Source organism: Corvus kubaryi, unplaced genomic scaffold, assembly GCF_017639235.1.
Source record: "Corvus kubaryi isolate FWS band 111438036 unplaced genomic scaffold, C.kubaryi_AGA036_p1.0 66, whole genome shotgun sequence".
In the NCBI taxonomy this organism is placed as follows: domain Eukaryota; kingdom Metazoa; phylum Chordata; class Aves; order Passeriformes; family Corvidae; genus Corvus; species Corvus kubaryi.
In genome coordinates this window covers 3264020-3273515 of record NW_024582054.1, presented here as the reverse complement: position 1 = coordinate 3273515, position 9496 = coordinate 3264020, and the positions used below count along the sequence as shown (strand labels likewise).

At 40.8% G+C, this 9496-nt stretch overlaps 1 protein-coding gene across 7 annotated transcripts in view; it reads left to right on the top strand.

Annotated features, from left to right (window-relative positions):
* Positions 1 to 9496, top strand: part of SUSD6 (sushi domain containing 6) — a 91617-nt gene that overhangs the window by 14173 nt on the left and 67948 nt on the right. For 5 of the 7 annotated variants that reach the window (XM_042047064.1, XM_042047069.1, XM_042047068.1 and 2 more), the window contains one exon: positions 5534 to 5626. The gene's annotated coding sequence lies outside the window, so the exon portion shown is untranslated. Of the gene's footprint in view, positions 1 to 1511; positions 1645 to 2631; positions 2873 to 5533; positions 5627 to 9496 lie in introns of those variants that run through there. The other 2 variants (XM_042047067.1, XM_042047066.1) reach the window with 2 other exon arrangements.

The following is a 9496-nucleotide window of genomic DNA, read 5'->3' as shown; positions in this document are numbered from 1 at the left end:
CTGCACTGTAGCTGTCGGGCACCAGCTTGCTGCTTATGTCTACATCAGAGCTGGGAAAACATTGACTCTCTCCTTTAATAATATTTGTTATACTTCTCTTTCTAGTGTTTTTTTTTTCTTTTCCCCTCTGAACAGAAACAAAAGTGATAGAGCACTTAACTGTTGCTTAGACAAGAAAAAAAAATTGAGATAATGGAGAAAGGGAATTCTCCCAGTTCTCATCTCTAGTTTGAACTTGTCTGTATACATCAAAGGGAGGCAAAATGCTTAAGCAGAGAAGGAATTTACATATTAAATGTCAGTGCTCTAAGGATCAGTGCTCTGTGTGGTGTCTATAGTTTATCGTTGATTTCATCCACCTCCTTTTCAGGTGTCTGCCATAAATCTCTTTGCAAGTCTGCCTCCTTTTCTTCTTTTTGTGACATGCTGTTTTTTGGGGTATATTTTGATGCAGAGAGGATAATTCTTTCTATTACTGTAATCTGGTGGCCAGTTGTGGCATTGGCAGCTTTACAGATCATACTTCTGTTTTTGTAAGTTTCATGTTGTTTCTGGTAGTAATTCTGTAAGCCAGACTTTGAGAAAAAACAACTTTTCTTTTTCTTGTTTTGAGTTTCATCTGCCCTCTTACATTGGCTTGTCCTGTTATTTAAATGAATGTTTTATGGACCACTAGAAAATACAGTATCATCTGAAAGTAGAAACGTATGTTTCTTCAAGGGCCACTGGGTGAAGGATGTGCTTGAAAGATCTGCAACCTAATCTAGCTAGATTTTAAAATTGAAGACCAATATAGAGCAGAGTGGCACATGATAAAGGAGTCATAACTTCCTCTTAGACAAGTCATTGTCGAAACTCAGGTGCCCCCATATTTCCTCTTTAAAGGCAGATGACTCTCTGAAGTATGGGTCTGGGAAAGTACTGATCTCGAGGCAGAAATTTCCCAGCCACAAGCGTAGCAGAGACTTTGGCTCTGTCCCCTTCTCTCTCTGCCTGTCATGCAAATTGACCACCTGTAGACTTTGAGGAGGACCCAACGTCCTTGAGTTGCGCAGTGCTCCTCGTCTCTGCTGAAACAGTTTCCACGCAGTTATCAGCAGTTTATATTTAGTGCAGCATGTTGAAGGTGGACTGAAATGGCTGCTTGAGCACAGCTGCCTGGGGAGTCAGTAAGTAACTGAAGTCACTAAATGTGTGTCCTGCCTGTAGTGTAGTGGTTTTGATGGAATTTGTTTTGTCTTGGGTCATGGTTGTTTTCAGCTACTTTGCTCCTGCCTGGAGAATTGTTACAACTCTCAGTAAGAGCAGCCTGCCATGATCTTAACCTCAGCTGTGCAACTAACTCTAGATTTGGGTTTCTGTGACTGTTCCTGTGCGTCACTTCTGCTTTTTATCGGCGTACGTGCTCACACCACAGCCGTCTACTGCTGTAACCTCCCAAATACGCCTCTTGCTTGTTCTGCTTTCGTGAGCAAACAGATGTAAGTTGCTGGCCTCTGTCAGTCCAGAAAGGTTGCATGCTGCACTTGTCTGTGTCAGGCCACTGCTGTTGAATTTTTTTTTCCTTTTTGAAAATTGCATTTCTTTTTGCTTTCCTGAGATACATCCAGAGAAGCCCTTTATCTATGAATAACTGCATGAAAGGTCAGTAGCTTGGAAGCCTTGCTCCAGAGTTTCCCGGACTGTGTCCTGTTGTGCACTCTGCTTGGCACAGGGACTCCCCACAGCTCCCCTGCCCTCTGAGCCACTTGTTGGCTGCTGTAACCAGCTGATCCCAGCTGATCAGGCTTAGCTGGGAGAGAGGCATCTTTAACTGGCAGGATTGGTCCCACAACCTGCTTGCCTGAAAGACTGGGAGGGAGGGAGGGAGAAGAGCAGCCAGGATTGAATGCTGCTTTAGGAATATGTAAATAGAAACATGAAGGCATTTCCTAGAAGAGGGAAAGGGAAAAATTAACCCATGCATAACATAGGTATTGTGGTATTAGTTACAGTAGTTTCCTTTTGCCGAAATACAGTAGTCTGTAATTACGTTTATCTAGTTGTCATGAGAAGTGTCATGTCCTTAGAATGCCACCTTACATATTTAATCTATTGTCATTAAGCTATTCTGGATACAAATGGAATGACTTCAGAAGTAACAATTTAACCTCCAGCATAGAGTGTAGTAGTGGGGAATAGGTAGATTACTTCAGTGAAGCACTCTCTGTCTTTTTAAGTCTATCTAATTCATCTGGCTTTGCTGTTCTGTAGTTATATGGACGGTATTTTCCTTGACTCTACTAGAAGTCTTGTTTATGCAGCTGCAAAAATTGATTTTAAGTTTAACCAGTAGAAATGCTTCCTATAAATGTCAGGAAGTGAGCTTTTGTATGTACTAGAAAAGGTTTTCATCTGCGATTCGTATGCTGGCTGTTTTGTTACTGAGTAGTGGCAGCTCCTGCTCTCTCACAGGAAGCTTAGTGCTCTCATGTGGCTTACTACTATGATGCAGTCTGCAAAGTGTGTTTTCAGACTAAGCCTAGTGATGCTAATAAGAGACCAGTGAAAGCCTGGCCTGTTGTTTCCTTGCTTATTTATTTATTTAAAACTGATGATATTTGTGTATGGTAATTCAAGACATTTTTGAGGAAGCTCACATTGAAGAGCTGCCCTGCTTGTTTCCCACTGCCTCAGTTGTCCCCCTCAGCTTCTCTCTTTCCCTGTGTTTTGGACAGTGGGGAGGCTCCGAAAGTGGAGCGTACATGGAGAACTTTCTCTGCAGCACAAAGGATTGATGTGTCTCGTGTCACTCTGGGGATTCCCTGAGGGGAAGGGGGAACTGCTATCCTGGCAACCAGCCCACCAGCAGTAAATTGGCTTCCTGATATAAGTGAGTGTTGAGTGGAATGGGTTGGTCATTGCTGCCGCCATAACCTTGTAGACAAGGCAAAGTACAGCTTTTGGAGCTGGTTGAGCAGAGTCACAGGAAATTGGCCACTGGAATCACTTTTATGTGGCAAATGAAACACTGCATCGTATTTGTGCTATAGACTAGAATGGCTTTCATTCTCACAGTGTACACTTGCTATAGGAATAACTTCCTTGTAGGCAATTGAACTTTGCAGGGCTGAAATGTGCACTCTCTTAACCTCGTGCTCAGTAGTGAACCAGTTTCAATACTGTGCCTCTGTACACAGCTCCCTTAGCTTACACTTCAAAAGTGCCAGGACCATTTGGAAAATTTTAAAGCTGTTTACATTTTTCCTCAACTAATTTTCCTTACAGTTTATAATATTGCTGTGGTTTGCTGCTGTTCCTGTTTTTTCTTTGCATTGATTTAATGGGATTTTGCAATAAAATGAGTGGAAATTGAAAGGATCTCTGATCGAAATCAAGTTTGCTTGTTTGGGAATGAAGATAGAAAAGAATGTTGGTGTATTGGATCTCCTGCAGGATTTTTAGAGGTACATAAGTTTTAAGGGGGAAACCCTGCTGATAGGTTGGTCTTTAAAAAATAACCAAGCAAACCAAAACCAAACAATACCCTTCCCAAACTCCCAGTTTCAGTAAGTGAGCTTGAGGATGATGTTCTTATTCTATATAAAAATGCAGCTCTTTCAGACTATGCTAGACTTGTAACGTGATTTCTAACAGTAGCTGTTAAAGGCTGCTTGCTTTGAAATGAGCTGTAGTTTGTATGTGTAATGTTAAACCTATAGATTAGTGAAATGTTTGAATGTCTTTGACCTGTTTAGGTTGTTTGGATTTTCTTTTCTCTGTAAATAACTTCTTAAAAGTCTTCAAGGATGATATATTAGAGCAGCCCACACTAACACAGTTTTATTAGGGGGTATGCCAGAATCCCCTGTGGATATTGGAGCCTATTTGTGCTGACCACTCCCAAAAGGCATGTTATTTGTTAGACCTAGTAAGGTGCTCTAATGTTAATTAAAACACTTCCCTCCACTCCTCCTTTAAAGGAAAGGATGCATACTGGGTATGTGTTGCTCTCTAATGAGCCAAAAGCCAGCTGATGTGCAGTGAAGACATCAGTAATTTATCATTCTGTGCTGTGTATGGATTCATTCTGCCTGAAAGCTAAGACAGAAACTGCTTCTAAAGCACCCTGTGTAGGTTATCCTTTGGTGTTGGTATGCTAACTGAGCAGAATCTCTTTTGTGCCAAAACACCAGCCTGGAAGGGTGATTGACACGTCTGCTTTTCAAGAGAAGTGTCAAAATTGCAGAGCATTTCTCAGAGGGTATGAAAGCTTCACTTCTCCATCTGCTGCCGCATATGCCACTGGCGAGCCAGTGGCCATATGTGCAATCATCCTGAAAGCTTTAAAGCCAGCTTCTCTCTGAAGGCCCCTCACTCCTTTTCAAAGTCCAAAAAGGGCACGCTGCTTGCTTCAGGAAAGGGAGGGTCCTGTTTTCCCCTTAGGAGACTCGAGTACTATGTCTTTTTAAAGCTAAAGCACTATTGCAAAGAGCTGTGTGATCCTGAAATGCTGTGTACTTGTTCTGCGATGTGCAACAAAAGTGTGCTGGAGACTCATTGCAAGCTTTGCCCTGGTATATAAGTACAAAACCATACAAACTTACTAACAGAGATTAATTAAAAATCATTTCATGTGTATGGGGAGCAAGGTTGTAAGATCAGGGTTTATGTCTTTTGGTAAGCATATGAGAGATGTGAAGAGCAGTTTGCTAGGTTTACTTTTCGTTTCATTAGCTGTGAGAACCTTCATCTCAATACTGTTTCTGGTTTCCTGTCTTGCAGGGCTTGCACACTTCTGAGACTTAAAAGGCTGACATTTAAATGTGACAATGAAATGTTTAGCAACAAAGGAGATCTTTAAGCAGGCTAGACAAAAATTCCTTTCAGCTGCATGGCTTTTACTCTCACTCGGATGACCAGTTTTCCCAGTTCTCAGTTTGCTGTTGTACTTTCCAATGGGGAGAAGGTTACCTTAGTAATAACCATATTTTTAAATATTGGAATTTTTAGTAGTAATGTTGAATAAAAAGGGTGTATATGGTGATGAGACAATAAAACATACCTGTGAATTTTGGCACTGTAGAAATAAATTTCTCCTACTCTTATCTGGGAAGTATGCAGTATTTGCAATCACCAAAAGTGCATGTCTGATGGCTGGACTTGATGCAGTTTTAATATGGGTATGTCAGGTAACTTTTAGGAAGTTTTTGTCCCACTGAAAAAAAACCCATCAACCAAGCTTGAGTGCTGCTGAAAAATATTTTTTGTAACACTCTGCTATGCTTGAAACTGTTCTCTTCTTATCCTTGAGATTTTTAAATTGAATGTGTGAGGATAGTTTGCATATTCTTTGATTTTTGAGTAACTTGTGCAGTGTATCTCAGACTCAGATCTGAATTTTGTGGGTAATGTCTGTACCTGAAGCACAGCTGTGTGCCTGTGTCCTAAAAACATAATAGAGCTACTTCTACCCCTCAAACCTCCTGCTCTTTTATGTGACAGAGTGCCATTCTTAGTATTCACAGGGCTAATACCTACTTTTTCTGTGCAGTTCTAGGTGTGTGAATCAACCTATCGTCACTGAATTGTCAGTTTAATCTTGCTAACTTGACAACTGTTGTATGCCAGCCTGTGTCAATACCAGGTAAGATGAAAGCTGATGCTGTTACTGTGTTTTTCCTGAGTTTTTGCTTTTAAAACCTGCATTTTGTCCAAATGCTATGACTCTTCCATGTTCTCCTCCTGCAGTGAGGCAGCGCCTTGTGTTAGCATCTCCAGCTTTTGAAACAGGAAGCATTCTAAAATGTTCTTATGTTCCGACTCCTTTGTAGCCGTGCCTTACCGTTTTTCTTGACACCTCTGTTAACCTGGATTTTGTGATGTTCAGATACCACAGGCTGTGTTTTTCTTCCTTGTATTCTTCACTCCCTTACAACTCCCTGGTTTTGCTGTAGAAACTACTGAAGTCCTTCCTGCCTTCCAGAGTTGAGCATGCATGATAAGTCACCTGTACTATCTGACCTTTTCTCTTGAGCAGAAAATAGGTTTTGTTTTGATTTGATTTTTTTTCCCCTACCTGCTCCCAAATGTTGCCTTTGAAAACCTATCACAGAAGGATCTTGCTTGTGTATTGTATATTTGATGCTTTAGTTGTAAAAAGCTACCCAGATATGTCTTTCGGAGAATTAAACATAAAGCTGTTATTTGGACCTCATCCTTTTGTCCCCCTTTAGAGAAAGGGTGTAGATTTCAGGGGGGTGAAATAGGGAGGAAATCCCTTTAATGCTTTCAACAAGGTTATTATCCAGTGCTCTAGGGGAGTCCTAGTGCAGACAAACTAATGTGAACCTTTGTTCTGATGCTAATCAAGATAGGCATAATTCTTCTGACTACGCCCTCTTCCCCTCAGAATCCTCTGGCATTCCTAAGGCGTTAAGCTCCTTTGCTACCTCACTTTTTGCTGTGCCTGTCTGATGTCCTTGTTTTCTGTAACTGCTACCTTGACTGCAAAGATTCGAGTTTTCAGAGGGCCTCATAAGGAATGCTTACTTAAATATTTTTAGATTTTTTGGGTGCTCCTGGGTGGTACTTGTATGCTTCAGTTTAATAGATATCTTGGTGGCTGTGTGTGTGTTTATTTTTTGTATCACTAAGTAAAAAACCCCAACTCTTTGTTGATGCAAGACACATTGGACTGAATACAGGGGCGTCTTCTGCTACATGTTGGGCCATGTAACTGGAACTTAGAAGGTATTTTTCATTCTGTCTCTTCTTGGCCAAAGTGAGCAAATGCTGTTTCTCAGATGCTTTTAAGGATTCCTTAAGAGACTAACTTCTGATCCCTAGTCCAAAGAGCTCTGTAAGTTTTCTAGTGTGTGCAGCCTAGATAATGTTTTGCTTTATGCCAGGAATCTGCTCTCAGTCTAAACATAATCTGCACAGCATCAGAGATAAGATTGAAGCCTAGGTATATAGTGAAATATGACTCTGCCGGTGATAGAACACAAAAAATAGTGCCTCTTCACCACATCTTATTTGTGACAGTGGGGCTAGGATGGTGGTGAAAATATGGTTATGTCTCATGTGAAATGCTTGCATCAGACAGAGCTGTTAAAAAATGTCACGCAGATCAAGAAGAGGAGGGAAGAAGTGTTTGGAGTTAGCCTCTTTAGCCTTTCCTTAGCAGTAAGAAGCTGATGAGAAGCTCATCCTTGTGCTCCTAAAAGCAGGTCTGCTAATAGGGCAGTGCCGTTAGTGATAGTGGGCTCTCTGAGGATCGATGGTGGCAATCCTCCATGGATAATCTGTCCTGGGTCTGGCTGGGCTGGCCTTCTGGTGAATTTGTAAGGGAGTTTGCTATCTTTCACTAGGGACTGTTCTCTCAATAGGGTGGTTTGAGACCCTTTTTGGTTTCAGTACAGAATAGAGGCATGGTAAGGACTTAGACAAGTTAAATATCTTCCCTAGAAGACAGAAACTGTGTATGTGTGCGCAGCTAGCATGAGCGTATTGGTGCAATGCTCTCATGTTTCATTTTGGTGGAGTGCTTTTTCCTAATGCAGAATTGGAGACCTTCTGCAGTGATGATGTAAAAATCTGACCTCTTTGCAAACTGCACAATTTTTGCCTGTGTAGACATAAAATATCTAGATAAGCTGAGCCCAAAAATGTGTGCAAAAAGGTAATGGGGCAGAGGGAGAAAGGCTCTATCAGAAGATGCTCAACTGAGGAGACTGACTTGAAGTGCTTTCTGCCAGTGACTATGCACAGATGCAGAGTACATTTCAAAGTAATCCAGCTTTGCTCCTTCATGCAAACCTGCATGGAAACATCAGCTCTGGGAAGGGGTTTATCAGCACTTCTAAACAGTGTTGTTTTTTAAGGTTAATTCTGTTTGACAATATCCTGAAGAGACATCACTACCAGACACAGTACATTTTATGTGGGCATAATTATGGGCTAAGTGTAACTGCCTTTGCCTAGTTCTATTAACCCAACAGTTGTTAAATCTCAGGAAATGCTCATTTTCAGAGTGATTGCTTTTACAACCTGAAAATAAAACCTGGAAGATGTATGTGGTGTTGGTTTTATCTTTTCTTTACCCTTGATTTGCATATGCAGGACATTTCCTGCAAATGGGTGCCCTGTACTTAGTTATTCATATTCTATCACTTTTCAACATCCTGCTCATCTTTTGTGATTTGAAACAAAGTAAGTTGATCCCTATTAGTCTGGTTGACTAATGTGTACCTCTGCCCAGTGTTTTCCATCTCCAGCTGTGCTTCTTGCAGAGTGATACACATCCTGCAGGCTCTCCAGGCATTTTTCCAGACAAGCCTTGCTGAATTTGAGATATGCGATAAGATTTATTTTTATTCGCTGATGTACTTGGTGTCAAGAAACTGTATTTGCTCAAGCAAGCTGGTATTTTATAGTCCTCCTGCATTGTGCATTTAATTGCTGCATAACTGATTCCTTCTGTATCAAGCATACATTGATTTGGGGGTCTTTATGCCAACATTGATTTTGGGGTTTTTTTGTACCATTTGTTTAACAGGCTCCCAGTACACAGGGGAATTCTGCAACCTCTTTCTACTTAAAGTAGTACTTGGAGTTGTTGAGAGGTATTATTCAACTTAGAAAACACAGGACTGTGTCTTAACAAGGGCTTGTGTGTTGAGCTTTTGATGGGATACTCTTCCGAAAGAGTGGAGGAGGCTGCTGTCCTGCTAAGTTCTTTATTTCATAGTTCTATAGTTTTCTGAAGGCAGAGTTCGAGGGGGTTACATGATAAGGCCAAGCAGCAGCAGCAGGCAAACAGCAAGTAGCAAACAGCTGCTTCTTCTAATTCTAGTTCTAATTCTTTCTTACAGAAGTATAGATTGTATTTGTTAATTGACCAATAAGATTAACACATGATTCTAGTTTACCTTTTCTTAACCTATCCTGGTCTAATTCTAACAGCCATAAGTCTTACACAACTGTTACATAGGTATTACACAAATTTGCATATATAGTTTCTATCAGCTCTTATTATGTGAACACTCTATCTAAAAAATGTGAACAGTATAGTTCTATCTGTATTTTGTCTAAAGTAAAGAAATTCTGTGAAAAGGTAACACTGCTGCAGTAAAAACTGTGTTTAAGGTCTCTGCTGCAGCTTTTCAATCTTTAAGGCACTTAGCATATATTTCTACTAAAAGTTAAAAATCTTTATTTCTATTTCACTTTGGTGTGACTTCATGTATCTCAGCTTATCCAAAGGTTTTAATTCAGCCCCTGTGCTTTGGCTTTCCTCTGGGCCTGGGTCCAGAGGAGCTTTCACTCCAACACTCCTGTGTATCCTAAACTCTGAAGATACAGCCAGGCACTGTCAAGTGCTCAGAGAAGTTAAAGGCAACACTTCCCTTTCAGCACCTCACACTGACTGTTCAATTTGTTTAATCCCCATAAATGGTGAATTTTATAGGATGGATACAATAACAGTGGTGGGGTTTTTTTTGTATTCCTTGCC